Source organism: Oryctolagus cuniculus, chromosome 2, assembly GCF_964237555.1.
Source record: "Oryctolagus cuniculus chromosome 2, mOryCun1.1, whole genome shotgun sequence".
NCBI lineage: Eukaryota > Metazoa > Chordata > Mammalia > Lagomorpha > Leporidae > Oryctolagus > Oryctolagus cuniculus.
The window spans coordinates 166,176,605-166,195,776 of NC_091433.1; the positions used below are offsets into that span (position 1 = coordinate 166,176,605).

At 41.6% G+C, this 19,172-nt stretch overlaps 1 long non-coding RNA gene across 1 annotated transcript; it reads left to right on the forward strand.

Moving 5' to 3' along the window:
* The first annotated feature begins 274 nt into the window (after nt 1-274).
* LOC138848642 (uncharacterized) lies at nt 275-17,961 on the forward strand. Its single transcript, XR_011386710.1, has 3 exons — nt 275-460; nt 10,465-10,610; nt 17,892-17,961. It is a non-coding gene; the product is annotated as an uncharacterized lncRNA (long non-coding RNA).
* Nucleotides 17,962-19,172: the final 1,211 nt, after the last annotated feature.

Here is a 19,172-nt window from a genome sequence, read left to right on the forward strand (position 1 = left end):
CTGTCTACAGGATCTTCTGGGATTCCCCAGGGGAGCCAGAGGACTCACACCCATTTGACTGCTGCAGCCCTCTTCTCAGATGGTGTACTTGCCCTCCCCGGCTCCTGAGACCCAGGCCTTCTAAGATTTCACACCACTCTGGAAGTCGTGCCAAAGACATGCTGACTGTGAACATCTCCTCTGACATATGCCACAGGGAGGTGATCAAGTTACTGGATGACCTGGTTATTGGCAAATGCACTGTTTATGAGGAAAGCCCCTCATAGTGGACATCGTGTTTTAATTTCTCGCCCAACAGGAGCAACAGCGTCATCATCAGCTACAGCTGAGATGGGCTGATTGACATGTGTAAATTAAACATCTGCGGGCTGAGGTGGACCACATCAGTCACACCCAGCTGTGATTACATGCTGCTACTGGAGGTCTGGAGGAAAAAGCCATCCAATAATCTTCAGTACTGGCAAGTACTTTCCATGCGGTGGGGACCTTCTCAATGTCTTCTGCTTCAACCTTGCTTGTTCCTATCTTTATACAGTTGTGTTGTCAACTATCAGATGTGGGATTTAGAAGGAAAAATGATGATAGCTAAATTGAAATGAATAACCATCAGCAAATGAATAACTGTCAACAAGCTACTCTTTGCACATACCTGGCCAGGACTTCAGATGGCCATACTCTGTTGTCACACCTACAAGGCAAGGCCCTCAAGTCCCTTCTTGTCAAACCCTTAATTATGACTCCTAGAAAACATCATTAAAAGGTGGGATGAGTCTTCTATAATCTGTTTTAGGCCCTAAATATCCTCAAAGACAATTGAAGTAGGTGCAGGCAGTTGCTATAATACCTGCTGGTTGAGGAAAAAAAAAGTTTTTGTTTTCAGTACTGAGGCAGTATCTATGAAGGACATGGTCATTATCGGGGAAGGAAGTAGATGTGGCTTTTGTGCCATTAGTGAGGTTCCTCCAGTTCTGTCGCTGCTTCCCTGGTATAACATTTCATCTTACACCTTTTCCTACACAGGGTGGGGATCTGAAGTGTGTGGCTCATCAGTGGGGTTTTAATATAGACAGAAGACAAATAGTACTTGCTCTTCTTTTGCCTGACCTCCCTAAAGAGCCAAAACTTGAGATTCTTCTACAGGTCACCAGGCTGTGGACTTAACATCGGAAGTCTCACGAAATGTTTTCCAAATAGCTTGTTATCAGAGGAAATGTCAGCTGAGTCAGGAGCATTGTTCCTCTATGGACTTGAGTGTTGAGACATTTAATTAGGGTGAATAGTTGAAGCAGGACAAAGATGGTTTTTCCTTGGGGACCCATGTGCTCAGTTAAAAGGCCAAAACAGAAATGCTCACGCAATGACTTTCTTCCTAAAAATTCAGAACACTTCAAAAATCTCCATTAATTGTATTCTTACCATAACTCTGAAGGTTAAGAATTTTATGATGCAAATATGTTTTTAGGGCAGTTATATGTATGCCAACAAATCCTTTTATAGCAATCTATGGTCATTACAAAAACTGAAAATCTATTGCATATCATCACCAAATATTTTCAAGGGCTTCGCATGCAAAACTCATGCTTTGAGAGGAAGATATTTAGGGATATTTGAATACATAAAAATGATCATCCAAATAAGTCTTCTTACAGCCTATAATTTTCTTTTTTTAATGATTTGTTTTACTTATTTGAAAGGCAGAAATTCAGAGAGAGCGAAGAAGAAAGAGAGACATCTTCCATCCATTGGTTCACTCCCCAAATGGCCGCAATGGCCAGGGTTGCGCAGGCTGAAGCCAGGAGCCAGGAGCTTCTTGTCAGTCTCCAATTTGGGTGCAGGGGCCCAAGTATTTGAGCCATCTTCTGCTGCTTTCCCAGGTGCATTAGTAGAGAGCTGAGTGGGAAATGGAGCAGCTGGGACTTGAACTAGCACTCACGTGGGATGCTGGCACTGCAGGTAAAGGCTTAGTCTTCTATGCCATAGCGTTGGCCCCACAACCTATAATTTTCAATTTCAATATTTAAGCACTGGCAATTTCTAGTTGCTTTGTTTTGTATAGAGAAATTTGATTTTGCAGTCTTTTGTTATAGCAAGTTTGCATCTTTTCCTCATGAGTGCTGTATGAGGCACATGTTACTTGTGGTGGGTTGATATGTATAATTCATATCTTCATTGCGCATTGGAGTCTTTAACATTGTAAAGCAGCATGATCTGGTCAAACTTTCTGCTATGATAGAAGTGTCCTCCACACTGTTTCAGTTAATTTAATTGCATGCAATTTAAAAAACTCAGTTCCTCAGTCACATTAACCACACTTCCAATACTCAATAGCCACTTGTAACTATGACTACTGAATTAGACAGCATGATTATATAGTATTTTCCTTTCTTAAAAGAAGATTTATTTATTTATTTGAAAGTCAGAGTTACACAGAGAGAAGGAGAAGCAGAGAGAGAGTGGGGAGGAGGGAGGGAGGGAGGGAGGAGGGGTCTTCCATCCACTGGTTCATTCCCCGATTAGCCGCAACTGCCGGAATTGTGCTGATCCAAAGCCAGGAGCCAGGAGCTTTTTCCAGGTCTCCCATGTGGGTGCAGGGGCCCAGGGACTTGGGCCATCCTCCACTGCTTTCCCGGCCATAGCAGAGAGCTGGACCAGAAGTGGAGCAGCCAGGACTTAAACTGGTGTCCATATGGGTTACTAGCACTGTAGGCAGCAGCTTTACCCACTATGCCACAGCACAGACCCAAGGACTTAGGCCATCTTCTACTGCTTTCCCAGGCCATAGCAGAGAGCTGGATTGGAAGTGGAGCAGCCAGGACTTGGAACCAGCACTCATATGGGATGCCAGCACCGCAGGCGGTGGCTTTACCTCCTACACCACAGCACCGGCCCCTTTAATATTTTCTTTATCTTGCTTAGTACTTTTTACTTGAATTCTACCTTGTCTGAAATAAAACTCTTGACCTCTACTTTCCTTTTATTTAATTTTTAGTATAACTTTGCCTAACCTTTTATTTTTAACCTTTCTGAATCACTTCGTTTTAGGAAAGTCTCTTGTATAGGGTGTAGAATTGAATTCTGCTTTTATATTAACTAGTTAAGCCCATATATGCTTATTAATATAACCTCTATGTTTTATCTCATTTTTTTATTTTTCACACCTATAAATATTAGTAGCCTTTTCTCTTGTGAGAAAATATCTAGTGATTTCATACTCTGAGCAAAATTAAAGTAGCTTGCATCTTTCGTCTCTCATTTCTCCTCCACTTTCCAATTTTAGTGAATATTATCTTTCATAGTGTTTATCATTGTACTCTCAGACTTCTATATTCAGTTTGTCAGCATGAAATGATATGCTCTGCCTCCCTCCTCTGCTCATGATGTAATTAATGTTCTTATCCTACTTATCCCCATTCTCTCCCTTGTTTTTCCCTCCAACATTTTATTATGAAAATTTCCAAACCTAGAGCAAAGCTGAGAGAAAGAAGTTTACAGTGAACACCTGTATGTCCACCACCTAGACACTATCATTTATATGTTACTGTGCCTGCTTCATCAGTAAGGATTTATTTTATTTGAGAATTAGAGTTACAGACAGTGAGAGGGAGAGACAGAGAAAAAGGTCTTCCTTCCATTGGTTCACTCCCCAGATAGCTGCAATGGCCAGAGCTGCAAAGCCAGGAGCCAGGAGATTTTTCCTGGTCTCCCACAAGTGGGTGCAGGGGCCCAAGGACTTGAGTCATCTTCTACTGCCTTCCCAGGCCATAGCAGAGAGCTGGACTGGAAGTGGAGCAGCTGGGACTAGAACTGGTGCCCATATGGGATGCCGGTGCCACAGGTGGAGGATTAACCTACTGCACCACGGCACCGGCCCCTATACAAGTGTTTTTATGAACTATGTTCTTATTCTCTTTGATAAGTCACTGGGGTAGAATTACTACCAGGTCATAGGGGAGGTATAAGTTTTGTTTATAAGAAACTTTGAGACTATTTCTCAAATTAGTTGTTCCACTTTATTTCAACACCAACAATGTATAAGAGTGTCCATATCTCCATATCCTTGCTATTGTTTAGTATTTTCCATATTTTAAGATTTTAGCCATTCTGCTGGATATATTACAGTACCCCATTGTGGTTTTAGTTTTCATTTGCCTGGTAACAAATGATGTGGAGTACTCTGCATTTGTTTATTGGGCACTCATATATCTTACTTTATGAAGTATATATTATAATTTTCTTTAAAATTAAGTTATTAAATGTATTGAGTTTTAAATTTGTGTTTATTCTGATATGCTTGATTCCAGCCATTTGCCAGATATATATTTGGTGAACATTTTATTTTAGTCTGTGGTTTGTTTATTTGTTTTCTTACAGCAAGTTTCGATAAGGAGAACTTTTAGTTTGATATTAATTTGCCATTTAAAAATTTTATAGTTATTGCTTCCTGTGACCTAAGAAAGTTTAGCCTACTCCCAAGTCATAAAGACATGTTCTTTGTTTACCTCCCAATACTTAGTTGTGTTAGCTTTTATAGTTTGGTCTATGAAATATTTTCTACCATAATTTGCTAGATATGTTAGTTCTACAATAGTAGAACATAAGCAGCATTTGAATGTTCTTTTACACTCATTTCCAAATGTATTTTAGTCCTAAATTTAAATATGCTGTGTTCCCACCAATTTTTTGGGCCAGTTGTTTTCCCACTCAAAGAAGGTTATTCTCTGAAAAGCCCCAAAGGAGGGGATATGGTACAATATTCTCTGATATGCAGGATCAGTGCTGCTTTTTTAACCCTGATATTTGAGATTAATTAATGCTTGGGATTAATAAAACACTCTTGCTCATTCTTTCTTGCATTGACTAACACATTTAATAATAATTATCTTTATTACTCATTATTTCTCCAAAGAGATTTCCAATGGAAGGACATTTATTTTAGACTATTTTCCAAAGACATACTCATAACCAGTTCTTGCTAACATTACCTCCAGGTTCAGGAGAAGGGGACCACTTCTTGTGGATTCCTTTGCCTTGTGGATTCCTTTGGTTCTTGAGTTTAAGTACAGACTTCTCAATATTATTTCTGTAAACTTTGAATTTGTGTGTACCTGCAAAAGTACATAATAAATGTAAGTCACCATGCAAATATATGCAATAATGACCACTATTCATTACTTCTATTGTAGTGAGAGAAATATTTTTAAGACAGCAGCAAGAGATTCTCCTGAAACAAAGCTCGAATTCTAAGGCTAGAAATATGTGGAAAAATGTAGTCAGCGAACACACCCAAACTTAGACAACTTAATTTATAATATAAACTTGTTATCCGGATGTGAATTGAATACCAATTACTGACTCTTAGAAAAACTTTGAGCAATTGAAAATTGGGTAAGAAAGTTTAATTCATTGGCCATGCATTTTGTTTCAAATAAAATCTTTCTGTACTTGATCCTCTCATTACATAGCACGTCTGTATCAAAGTAGTGAGGAATCCATTATCTCAAAGTACATTAAAGATTTTAAAAATCCCCCAGGAATAAGCAAGCGCAGATTCTAGCAGCTGGTCTAACTGGGTTAATGTGAGATAATCCACGGAATTCAATATGCTTCCCTGTGTAATATGAACATCACACCATGGCTTTCAAACACGCATCACCCTGATACAAAAATAAAATTATGTAATAAACAGAGGGAAGTAAAAAAAAGAAATATGTAACTTCAAATATGTTGGAATTCTTTAATAGCAACAAAGATAAAAATGCAGCTACTTGCATATAAAATATTGAATTCCTGTAATACCACATTGGCAGCTCGTACCCAAAGAACTGGATCAGGGATGTTTATACCATTCCTACGAGAACAAGGCCCAGGGTTCTGATGAGGACAGTTAGTTCACTGAGGTAACAGACAACTACATGGATTTTTTGATTTCCAAGGAACTTTAAATTTTAAATTAGGAATTGATAAAATTACAGGGTATATGTTCTTGTACATGTCATACGTATTTCTAAAATACAAAAAAAATTGAATTGCATATAAAATAGAAAGTAAAGTTATTCTCCCAGTCTTGCTTCTGCCTTGTTACTGATGTCATGCTACAGAGAAATCATTAATATTCATAATAATAGTGTTTTAAAATTTGTATAAATGCAACACATAAATTCTATATTATAAATTATATACTTTATGAGTATGCTACTTTGGGGAAAATAGAATCTGTAATTTTATCTTTTTTTAATCCAATAGTACGTTTTGGACATGTCTCCATGTCCATCTAGATGTACCTTCTTTTTTTATGTGGGTTTTTGGCATATCATGTGTATGTGTAGTATTTGTGTGCCTTCACTAACTTAATGAATCTTCTGCTGATGCAGAGATAATCAAATTGTTCCCAGTTTTTTATATTATAAATTTCAATATAATAATATCCTTAAGTTACCCACTGTGAGAATTTATTATATGAGGAATCTTCAAAAACTCATGATAAATGTATATTATGAGAGAACTATGCATGGATTTCAAAAAATTTTTTATACCAAGATAACCTTATTTTTAACTCCATTCCATGAGCTTTTTGAAGTATCTTCATATATTTTTAGGGATAAAATTTTGATATAAAAATGACCATTTTCAATTTTGATACCTAATGCTAAGTTGTGCTTATGAGTTATACACCTCAGAACTTTTCTTGGTATGGAAGATCACCACTAATATACAGTGCTGATGCCATATTAAAGTTAATGTCTATCTTTGTTATGAAAGATATAATAGGATTGATGAGAAAATCCAATATATTGAACAACTGCTGTAGGGCATGCAGAGGTAATATAATGGATGTTCCTCTCTTTTTTATAAAATTGGAATAAGAGGACTTGCCTCATAGAGCTGTCTTGATGATAAAATGTAATAGGTAATTGTTGTAAAACTCCTAGACTAGTGTCTGGTACATAATTGGTGCTCAGTAAATTATTATTGCTTTTTTTTTTAAAAAAAGATTTATTTATTTATTTGAAAGTCAGAGTTACACAGAGAGAAAAAGAGAGGGGGAGAGAGAGAGATATCTTCCACTTGCTGGTTCACTCCCCAAATGGCTGCAATGATTGGAGCTGGGCCAAGTGGAAGCCAGGAATCAGGAACTTCTTCCGGGTCTCCCACATGGGTGCAGGGGCCCAAGCACGTGGGCCATCCTCTGCTGCTTTCTCAGGCACATTAGCAGGGAGCTGGATCAGAAGTGCAGCAGTTGGTCTTTTTTTTTTTTTTTTTTTTTTAAGGGAAAGGGTTTATTGGGGAACACCCTACAGACCAGAGTGAAGGGGCGGCGAAGGAAAAAGAGAGAAAGAGAATATAAGAGAAAAACAGAGAGGAGAGGAGCTAGCAAGGAGAGAAGATAGAGCAGAGAAGTGGAGAGAGGAGAGCAGAGCCAAGAGACCAGAGGAGGAGGCTAGAGAGAGGAACCGAGAGAGAAGAGTCAAGAGAGCATGTGTTCAGGAACAGGCCCTTTTAAAACTTTGCCTGAGGGCAGGCAGGGTAGTAGGAGCAGAGAATCCCATTAGGATGGGGGTGGAACCTGGCTCAGGTGGCTGGGCCATGCAGCCACCTGGCTAAAACGCAGCAGTTGGTTCTTGAACTGGTGCCCATATGAGATGCCAGCGTAATAGGTGTCAGCTTTATCCACTAGGCCACAATGCCATCTCCTATTACTGGTATTTCTAAAAAGAGAATTTTTTTCTCATAAAAGATCTCTCTTTTATCTTCCATGATCACATTTTAAATAACTTTGTTGGCTTTGCTTCCATCAAATATGAGCCTACTGGTGGCTGGACTTTAAGATTTTTAAAAGCTTAGAGATATTTAGTGTGAACAACAGCAGGTTTGGAAGTCTTTAAATATGAGTGACCAAGCTTTGTGCTACTAGGCAGTGGCAGCTAGGGGTTCCTAGTCAGACCAGACGCTGGGGCCAGGAGCATCTGCCCACAGGCCAAGGGTCAGAGCCAGCACAGGATCAGTTGGCAGGAAGTAAAAGCAGCCAGGAGTCAACAACCAAGATGACTCACAGGTAACAGGACACCCAAAGGTCAGGAGCCTGGCTCCACAACCACAGGAAGGCTCCAGTCCAGAGAAGGCTCAGGCCAAGCCACGCTCTGAAATTTTGAAACTCACAGTAGCTAGCCAGGGGCCTGGGGGCCCTGAAGGTTATTTCAATGTCAAGAAGGCTTGGTCTTTGCTGTTTCTGGGCGCATGTTTCAGAAGCCAACTGCAGGAGGGCGTATCTGATTCTCAGTACAAGCAGGTGAACGGGAAACAGAAAACGGGGTCAGATATAGGAAGAAAGAAGAAGCAAACTTCCTGTGATCGTCGCAGCACCCTGGGGTGGAACCTTCCGCTAGCAAAGCGTTAGCGTTACTCGGGCCTGCATCGGCCAGCCTCATCTCTGCTCTCCTCCCTTGGGTACAGAATGGGGCTGTGCTCCTACCTTTGGGTTTCTAAAATAATTAAGTATCTAAAATTGTGACAGGGCGGGCATTTGGATCAGTGGTTAAAATGCTGCTTGGGATGCCTGCATCCCATATTGTAGTGCCTGGGTTTAAATTCCAGCTCTGCTTCCAATTCCAGCTTCCTGCTAATGTGCAACCTCATAGGCAGCAGGGATGGCACAAAGTACTTGGGTCTCCGACACCTCTGTGGGAGATGTGAACTGAAATCCTGGGTCCTGGGCCGGCGCTGCGGCTCAATAGGCTAATCCTCCGCCTGCGGCGCCGGCACCCCGGGTTCTAGTCCCGGTCGGGGCGCTGGATTCTGTCCCGGTTGCCCCTCTTCCAGGTCAGCTCTCTGCTGTGGCCCGGGAGTGCAGTGGAGGATGGCCCAAGTGCTTGGGCCCTGCACCCACATGGGAGACTAGGAGAAGCACCTGGCTCCCGGCTTCGGATCAGCGCGTGCAACAGCTACAGTGGCCATTGGGGAGTGAACCAACAGAAAAGGAAGACCTTTCTCTCTGTCTCTCTCTCTCACTGTCCACTCTGCCTGTCAAAAAAAAAAAAAAAAAAAAAAGAAATCCTGGGTCCTGGATTTGCTCTGGCCCAGTCCTGGATATTACTCTTAGGGAGTCAACAATGGGTGGGAGGGCTCTCTCACTTTCTTCATCTTCTTCTCTCTCTTCCTTTCTCTCTAGCTCTCTCTTTTCTCCCTCTCTTCCTCTCTTCCAAATTTTGAAGTTGAAAAAAATGAACTGTTGATTTGCTAAGATTTAAGTATTGTGGCTTAGAATTTCCATTGAATGTTGTGGCTGTCTCTTACTCTGACTTCTGTTTCTCACTGGAAGAGGCAGCAGGTGATACTGCAGGGAGACACAGCTGTGTGCTGTGAGGAGGTCAGTGGGGCCGGGGACATGGCAGCTACTTTAGAAGCATGGCTCTGGTACTGGGAACCATGAGATGTTTGTGGAAATGGAAAGAACTGTTTTGGGCCCAAACACTTGAACGCAGTACCATGAAGCAGGAGGGAGAGAAGGAAGAAAGGAGTGCACGTATAAAAAGCGGGTTACCAAGCTGGCACAGCTTGGTCACAAGCACAGTGGATTGCCTGGTCTTGCTGAATGTCTTCAATGACATGGCATGAAGCTACTACAACTGCCTTCTGGAGGTGTCAGCGAGAAGAATTACCTTCTGGCTTCCATTTCCAATTGACCAAAGTTTGCTTCACAGGGCATCATTCTCCCATCCTTCCAGATTGCATGCTTGGTCCCTCCCTCTGCTGCTGGGGAGGCTGGATCCAAGGTAGCAACTACAAGCCACAGTCCCAGGGGGAAGCCAGCGAGCAGGTGTGAGTCAGTGGCAATGCCCTGCTCTTGCATCCTCGATGGCCCATTGTTTACCCCCACACCTGCAGCATCCCACTTCCCAGGAGCAAGAGGGAAGTCTAGTTCAGACCCTGGCTGGTCTTACCCTCTGCTGTTCTAAGAGACCACAGTTTTGCCTGATGCCACAGCCACAGGAACAGCACAAGCCACTGCTCAGGGTCACATTGGCCGGGATGCAAAGCCTCTGTCTGGTTCTGAGGTAGTTCATCAGTCAGATAATCTCTATGTGTTTCTGGTTATGTGATAATAGCAAACACCTTTGAACACTTACCACCCAAAGCACTTTCTAAATTACCTCATCTGTGAATCTCATTGAATACGTATAGTTTTATGTTCTATTTTTTAGATCTAATATTCTAGAGGGAAGGTTTCCTTATCTCATCTAAAAATTTTCAAAACCACCTTTCCCTGCCAACAATGTATTCTGTAATGTGGATGCATACATAGTAATTTATGTCACATTCCCATTTCATCAAACACATGAGTTATGTCTAACAGTTCTCATAAGTCATTCAATGTGTGTAACTCATATTTGGCGAGCCTATGTTGTTAAAGTAAACAACTCTCCGCTCCTGGTGGTTTAAAATAACAGAGATTTATTTTTCACTTAGGTATGGAATTAGCAAGGAACCTCTGCCCGTCATAGTCACATTGGGACCAAGTGTAGCAGAACAGCCAGGATCTCCAATGTCATTAGTCACTGTGCCAGAAGGAAAGGAGCTCTGGAGAGATTCCCATCTGCAATTGAAAGCATCCTGTAAGTGACACATGCCACCCCTGGTCTAGTTGCAAGACGCCACCCGGCCACAAGGGGGTCAGGCAGGAAAGAGGACCAGGCACAGCACACTGGAAGGGTCTGTGAGTGTGACATTGCAACTTTCTTATACATACATCCTTTCAGTTTTTAGCAATTTCCTTCCTTAAACAATTTTACAGGAAGATTGTTATAATCTACAGTATAAACATATTAGTGACACACATGCTGCAATTGTGTATTTTGGCACTCAGACCCATACTTACCCTTTTGTACTCTGCACGGGGGTGGGGGGGATGGGGGGTGGGGGGGTGGTGGTGGCTGAGAGCCTGAAAACTACATTTCCCAGACCCCTTTGCCTGCTGTGCTAATAGGAAGAGGAAGGGTTAAGTCATTCTGTTTTTTTTAATTTAGGTTACACAAGTTTCATATATTTCATATTTACAGATTTAAGAACAAAGTGGGGCTTCCTCTCCCTCCCGCCCACATTCCAACCCTCCCTCACCTTGGATTCCCATTCTTAATTTTTTTTTTTTTTTTGACAGGCAGAGTGGATAGTGAGAGAGAGAGACAGAGAGAAAGGTCCTCCGCTGATCCAAAGCCAGGAGCCAGATGCTTCTCCTGGTCTCCCATGCGGGTGCAGGGCCCAAGCACTTGGGCCATCCTCCACTGCACTCCCGGGCCACAGCAGAGAGCTGGCCTGGAAGAGGGGCAACCGGGACAGAATCCAACTGGGACTAGAACCCGGGGTGCCGGCGCCGCAAGGCGGAGGATTAGCCTAGTGAGCCGCAGTGCTGGCCCCCATTCTTAATTTTTACAGTGATCTATTTTCAGTTTACTTAGTGATCTTATAGTTAGCTCTACTCTAAGTAGAGGGGTTCAGCAAATAGTGTGAAGAGAAAGGAAAAAAAAGTGAGGCAAAACAAAACCAAAGATTGTTCCTCATGGAAGAGCCAAGGGCTATAAACAATCATCCATTCTCCAAATGACTATTTCACTCGAGTATATTACATTTTAGGTGTTCTTTATCTGCTTTTGGCTTCACCAGCAACCACGGGAGACAACTGCTGGTGATTGTAGCTCCTGCAGGAGCAAGGTCAGAAATATCAAAAGGAGCATGGCCTCCTGGCTTTCTGCTCAGGGCCCATGGTGGTACTGCTGTGGTGTGAATGTGTCCCCCAAAATTCATGTGTTGGAAACTTAGTCCCCAATGCAGCAGTGTTGGGAGGTGGGGCCTAATAAGTGGCAATTGAGGTCACAAATGGATTCATGTTGTTATTGAAAGATTGGGTTAGTTATCTCAGGAATGGCTATTGTTAAGTCAGTCCTCCTCTTGAATTCTCTCTCTCTTCTCTCTTTCCTCTCTCCCTTCTCCCCTCTCCCTCTCCCTCTCCCTCCCTCTCTCTCTCTCTCTCTCTCTCTCTTTCTCTTTCTCTTTCTCTTTCTCTTTCTCTTTCTCTCTCTCTCTCTCTCCCTTTCTCACCCTCTCTTTGCCCTTCCACTATGGTGTGATGCAGCCAGAAGCCCCTCAGCTGGTGCAGCCCCTGGATCTTGGACCACTCTCCAGAACCATAACAATATAGTGTTTTCTTTGTAAGTTACCCACTCTGTGATATTCTGTTACAGAAACACAAGTGGACTGAGGTAACAACCATCCCCTTTTTTGTTTCTGCAGCCCAAGAGGGTAGAATTAGCGTCCTGCAATTACCAACCTCTAGGTAGTATTATCTTCTCACTTTAGTTCTTCCAGCTCGTCTAACAATGTGCTAACCAATCCTGTATTAAGTCTTCTCTGTCTGAAATGCCTGATTGGATGTCTACTGACACAGTGTACATTGCCAATTTGCCCTCTGGAAGAATTGTAACATTTAGAGCCAGTCCCCAAAGTATTTGAAAATACTTATTTCCTTTAGCCTTCGCAATAAAGAATATATTTGATATTATCATTTAAAATTACCTTCTAATTTGATAGGCACTATATGTCTCACTGTTTTCATTTATATTGAACTTTTAATCTCTTAGCCGTCTATTCCATCATGAATTGATTATTCATGATTTTCACCTATTATAGAGCTATCTCTATTTTGCACTGATTTTTGAAAGATCTTTATATATTAAGGACTTTTTCGTCTTTTGTCTTTTATTTATGTTTCTAATATAATCCTAGTTTATCATTTCATTTTAATTCTGTTTATGAAATTTTATATCATAATTTTTAAAACTTTTAAAACTTATATGAAGGGAACAAATTTCATGTATTTCACACATATAGTTTTAAGAGCATAATGATAATTCTCACTCTTCTCTCCCTGCTTCTTATCTAATTTTTCTTTTAATTTTTACAATGACATACTTTCTGTTGTTTTTCTAGAAGTATTTATTCATTTTATTTGAAAGTCAGAGTTACAGAGAGAGAGAGAGAGAGAGAGCGTCATCCTCTGGTTCACTCCTTAGCTAGCACAACAGCCGGTGCTGGGCCACACTGAAACCAGGAGCCAGGAACTTCATCCAGGTGTCACACATGGGTAGCTGGGCAGGACTTGAGCCACCTTCCCCTGCTTTTCCCAGGCCATTAGCAGGGAACTTGATTAGAAGTAGAACAACAGGGGCCTACACTGTGACACAACAGGTTAATGCCCTGGCCTGACACACTGGCATCCCATATGGGTGCTGGTTTGAGACCCAGTTGCTCCACTTCCTGTCCAGCTCTCTGCTATGGCCTGGGAAAGCAGTAGAAGATGGCCCAAGTCCTTGGGTCCCTGCACACACATGGGAGACCCAGAAGAAGCTCCTGGCTCCTGGCTTTGGATCGGCTCAGCTCCGGCCATTGCGGCCAATTGGGGAGTGAACCAGTGGGTGGAAGACTTCTCTCTCTCTCTCTCTCTCTCTCTCTTTCTGCCTCTCCTCTCTCTGTGTAACTCTGACTTTCAAGTAAAATAAATAAATCTTAAAAAAGAAGTAGAACAGCCAATACTTGAACAGGCACCCATGTGGGATGCCAATGATACAGCCAGCTGTTTTACCTGTTATGCCCCTGACATAATTTCACTTTATTTGATAATCACAAGCTTAACCCCCCACTAAATAAAGAATTCAACAAGTAGTAAGTAGAAAAGCCACTGTTCCTTAAGAGTAGAGACAAGTGCTATATACAATAATTAAATCTCAAAATGTTAATTTTGATGCAGGAATTCATTTTTGAGGATCCTTGGGAGACCCTCTCAGCTTAAATATGCTAATCAAGGAAAATGTACAGTCCTTAAAGTTCTATTCTTCTGATAGATTTATTTCTTCAAATTTCAGAAATACACAGTATACACTATAGCCAATTATTAATTGATAATGTAAAATGGGACCCATGAGAGAGAATATGCAAATTTATATGTATTTATATACATGCTTATTACACATATATACATGAATATATGTATGTTTATATACAAGCAAGTAGGGTCTTATTAAACTTGTGTATTATGTAACCTAAAAGGAGTGCTACTCTTACACTGTTAGAAACAGTATTAAGATATTGTTAGCTGGCATAGCACATAAATCTTTGAATTCTAGTGATTTAACAATAAAAAGTTTATTTCTCACTAACTGGAATACTAAATTAGGTTTCTTTAAAACTGTAAATCAGGGAACCTTCTCCTTCCACCTCGTGTCTAGGCCACATTCAACAGTCATTTGCAAGGTCACTGTGTTCAGCTGCATTAAACCAACAGAGGGGGAAGAAATGGAGGCTCCTATGTAGGAGGTGTGGGAGGGTTCCATGGCTTGTGTTTAGAAGGGAAGTATATCACATCTTTCCACATTCCACTGGTTAGAACGCACTCACATGACCACAATGAACTGCAAAGGAGCCTGGGAAATGTAGTCCAGCTGCATGGTCAGGAAGAAGAGGACTCTGGTTCAGAGATGGGCTGGAAGTTTTAGCCATAAGTATCTTCCTTGTTCAGCTTTAATGCAATCTCCTCCCAAAATGCATGTTGTACACCCTGAAATATTCTAGCCTTTCACAGTTTAACTAAAACTTTAAAAGCTGTATATGCAGGTATTTTTAAGTACTTACAAATAGTAAGGTGTCGGGTCATGCCTAATTTCACTCACCTCCCTAGCAGAGGCCATTGAGCGAGGGGCAGTTACATGGTTTGTGGAGCCCGAAGCTTATCTAATTTGGGGATCTTTTTATGAAAAGCAACACAAAATTAGTTATGGTAGCAAATATTTTAAATGAGAACAAATTTATGAAAATAATATGTTGTTTAAAGGTGACAAATATCATGAGCATTATGACATCCAGAAAAACAAAATAATTCTAAGCAATTATGTTTCAATCACATCTGTGCTGTACTCAGAAGAATGAATTTCATTTTTTTTCTACCAAAATAAACTTATCTTTAATTCCATTTCCATGAACTGTTTAAACTACTTTTGTGGTTTCCCCTACATTTTGGCTGCTACTTTTGAATTGTCTTTTCATAGGACTGCAACTTTCACAGACAATAGAAAGGACCATTCAGTCTTTCCTCTACGTAGTTTATCAAAATATTTGTAAAACTTTTTGATAATCTAGAAAGATTTCTGGTTCATGGCTTTGTAAACAGTATTGTCAAGTAAAGTGGAAAAACTTCAGATTTGGAGAACTTCTTTCAAGTTTCTTAGGTGAGTGCTAATATTTCCAGGCAATGCAAAAATGCTTGTGCAGTCACCCGTCTTCAACATTCTGCAGCCTGGCGGCACTCTCTCACGGCTTTGCTGGAACTTGTTTATAGACATTGCATTTTCTCCCCAGAGTCTGGAAAACCCTGTGCAAGTGAGGGTCCCTGAAGCTTAAGCTTCCTTCATGTCACGGTAAACCACCTGCATGCCAGATCCCACATGCAGGCTCAACCTTTCCTCCTTTTCTAGGACCAGTTGAGATCTGGCGAGGTCCAATATTTACCGAAAGACTGTCTTAAACTGAACGCCTTTCCTGCTTGCCCCTATCTGAGTGTTGTCTGCTCCTGGAGCTCTCAGCCTATAGGTTTGCACATGGTGAAGGCACACAGCCTGCTGATACTGATGTGTCATAGAGGCCATTGCTGGTTTCTGAATATTTTATTTGGTTAAAGATCTGGATGTAGCCTCGACATCTGTAGCAGGACATGCCTGCTAGCCCCAGGCTGCTCCACACCTCGCGGCAGTACTAGCTGCAGGCCCTCTGTTCCCCCGAAATGTGCCCATCCTAACGGAGTTAGTTGGTGAGGCCTTTCCCAACCTGATCCATCGACACTACACTAAGAGGAAGGGATGGCAGTAGACTTAGGTGGATAACAGATGCCTTGTTCATACTTTAGGATCAGACATGGGTTAGCCAGGCAAGACTACTTGGATGGGAGACTTTAAAGTGTCTTGGTGAACGATGATGAAAATACTGAAGTAATTGGGAAAAGGCTGTTATCAAAACATGAATGGCTTGAGCCCAACTCTTCATGAACAAGAAATGCAGGGTGAAGAAAGTCATTTGGGAGCAGATGGGCACAATGAAACAATGGAGAAATAGATGAGACAGTGCCAGATGATGAAAAGTGTTGTGGATGAAGAAAGAGACAAACGGAATAGAAAAATGTAAAGAACAGTGAATAAAGTAAGGTGTACTTAGAGGGGGTTGGGTAATGAAAATCACTGGAAGGCTGCAGTTGGGCTGGATGAGTGAATGCACACATTTAAACATCATGCAACAGCATCTAGTGGGGTATCTCTCCCACCACTTATTTTAAGGTAGGTATTTTCAGATTGATAATGTGATTACCAAGCATGAGAAAGAGCTTTCTGTGGTTCAAAGAACTACAGAAGCTAATGAACAATTTCAAGGGTATAAGTGAAAATACTATTATTTTACAAAGCTAATCACAAGTAAATTTACATTTTCAAAAATAATTTGATGCATGTATACTCATCATCACTTGCAAATAAAATAATTCGCTGATCTTTATTATTTTGATACTTTTGTAAAATGTAGATTCTGTAATTCCTTGTAGTAGATCTTCTATTATTAATTTTGGGGCTGGTGCTGTGGTGCAATGGGTTAAACCATTGTCTGCAGTGCCAGCATCCCATATGGGCTCTATTTCGAGTCCTGGCTGTCCTGTTTCTGATCTGGTTTCCTGCTAATGTGCTTGGGAAAGCAGGGGAGGATGGCCCAATGCTTGGGCACCTGCACTCATGTGGGAGACCTGGAGGAAGCTCCTGGCCCTTGACTTGGGCCTGGCCTAACCCTGGCTGTTGAGACCATTTGGGGCGTGAGCCAGCAGATGGAAGAGATCTCTCTCTCTCCCCCCAACCCTCCACAACTCCTCTGTAACTCTGCCTACTAAATAAATAAATCTTTTTTTTTTTTTTTTTTTTTTTATTTTTGACAGGCAGAGTGGACAGTGAGAGAGAGAGAGACAGAGAGAAAGGTCTTCCTTTGCCGTTGGTTCACCCTCCAATGGCCGCCGCTGCAGCCGGCGCACCGCGCTGATCCGATGGCAGGAGCCAGGATCCAGGTGCTTTTCCTGGTCTCCCATGGGGTGCAGGGCCCAAGCACCTGGGCCATCCTCCACTGCACTCCCTGGCCATAGCAGAGAGCTGGCCTGGAAGAGGGGCAACCGGGACAGAATCCGGCGCCCCGACCGGGACTAGAACCCGGTGTGCCGGCGCCGCAAGGTGGAGGATTAGCCTATTGAGCCACGGCGCCGGCTTAAATAAATAAATCTTTAAAAATGAATTTAATTTAAAAGAAGTAAATGTTTTTTTATTAGACTCACAAGATGAATCTTAGCTTCCAGGGTCATTTAACATTTATTATTAAAAACATAAAAATCAATGCCTGCTTCATGGAGTATTAAAAGCACAGTCTTTAGCTTGTGTCACTGTTAGCCTATGAGAGACCATTTTAATATCAGTTTTAGATACAGAACAAACTTAGAAACAAAATGATCTTCAAAACAATTCATAGACACAAATTCTGCTTTATAAATCATTCATAGGTAGGACACCACCCGGAATAACAAAGGCTTTTAATAGACTCTTTTTTTTTTTCCAATACAAGAGCCTGTCCTTTGCAAAAATTCCTGGGAGAATTGGAGAGATATTTTCAGTTCTCTGCACCAGTTCTCTGGTGTTAATTACAGAAGAAATGGTCTCTGTTGCTTCTTAAATTTTTGCTGTTTCTATCCCATTAGTGGAAAGCTTATGGAACAAAGGAGTGAAATCTTATCAAAGTCCTCTGACCTATTATTATTTTTTCCTTCCTATCAACAGTTTCCATGAATGTGTAACACGCGTATCCCTATTTAGAGGGCTGGGAAGTTGAAATTTTCAACAAAGCAAACTTGAAAAACAAAGAAGAGGAAATGAGTAATTAAATTTTTTGACAAAAAAATGATGATATATTAGCAGATATTCAGAGAAGATGAGATCCTTAATTGCTTGTGCTGACCCAAGTCGAAGCATCTCACAAAGGTACCTTTGTCCCCTTGACCTTCTGGTGGGGAAGCAAATGGAAACATGTCACCGTCACCTTCTGAAGTGTACTTTCTCCTGGACCTTCTCTCTTCCTTAGCACTGGTATCTTTGGTCCTCTGTGATTTCAGTAATGAGTACATTCCTTCACTCTTCCGTGATGGGACCACAGAGCTGGTGAATGTCCCCCTTGATCTCTGACCTACGTGAGCAATTGTATTTGCATCCAGATTGCAGTCTGGGACTTTAGAGGACTTTTCATTAGCATGATCCCATCTGCACACCCACCCTCTGATACCTATTTCTTCTTGGTATTTATCTTCATTTTGTGGTTTAAATGTAGATTAATTACTGCTCTAGGTGCCAGGTGATCTGAGTCAAGGTTGAGTTTGATTGTAGTGGGATAGCAAACTCTTTAAGCATTTATGTTCGCAAAAATTGGTATTTATCAGGATACTGTTATTGGTTTTGAAAGAAATTAGGAGGGTCCTGTGTATCAGCAAGGCAGAATGTGGGAATCATTTAAGAGAGAGGGACTAGAGGGGTTGCTGTGGTCTGTGCAAGGTGCTTAGAGTGAAAATTCTTGGGTATCACAGAACTCATGTTGAATGAGTTGAATTTGCTGGAAACCAATAAGGTAAAAGCTCCCTTTATCCTCTCATCTCGGTCCTATTTTCCTTCTGCATTCTGGCTGGCATCTTGGTCAGATTCCATGGCGTTTCAGTCGCTTTCATAGATACCAGTCTTATTTTTAGGCATTAAATGTAGGTGACAATTTCCATTTTATATTCACGTCAGTCTCCCCACCCCTGCCGTGACCTCGCCTGGGAGCCAGCAATGGGAAGGGGGTTTGGTTTGCTCTTTCACTCTTTTCCTATTGTGCCCCCTCCTGCCCTGCATCTTCTTCCTTGACTGAGGTGGTCTCTGGCTGGAGACTCAGGTCTTTGGAGGTGTCAGCCCCAGGCAAAACTAGGCATCCTTGCCCAACACATGGGTGGGTGTGGGCCACTCCCACTGCTGCCCCTTCTTGTGGCACTGTCATCACGGGCAGTTCCTCTAGCCTCTTGCCTTTGGAATCCT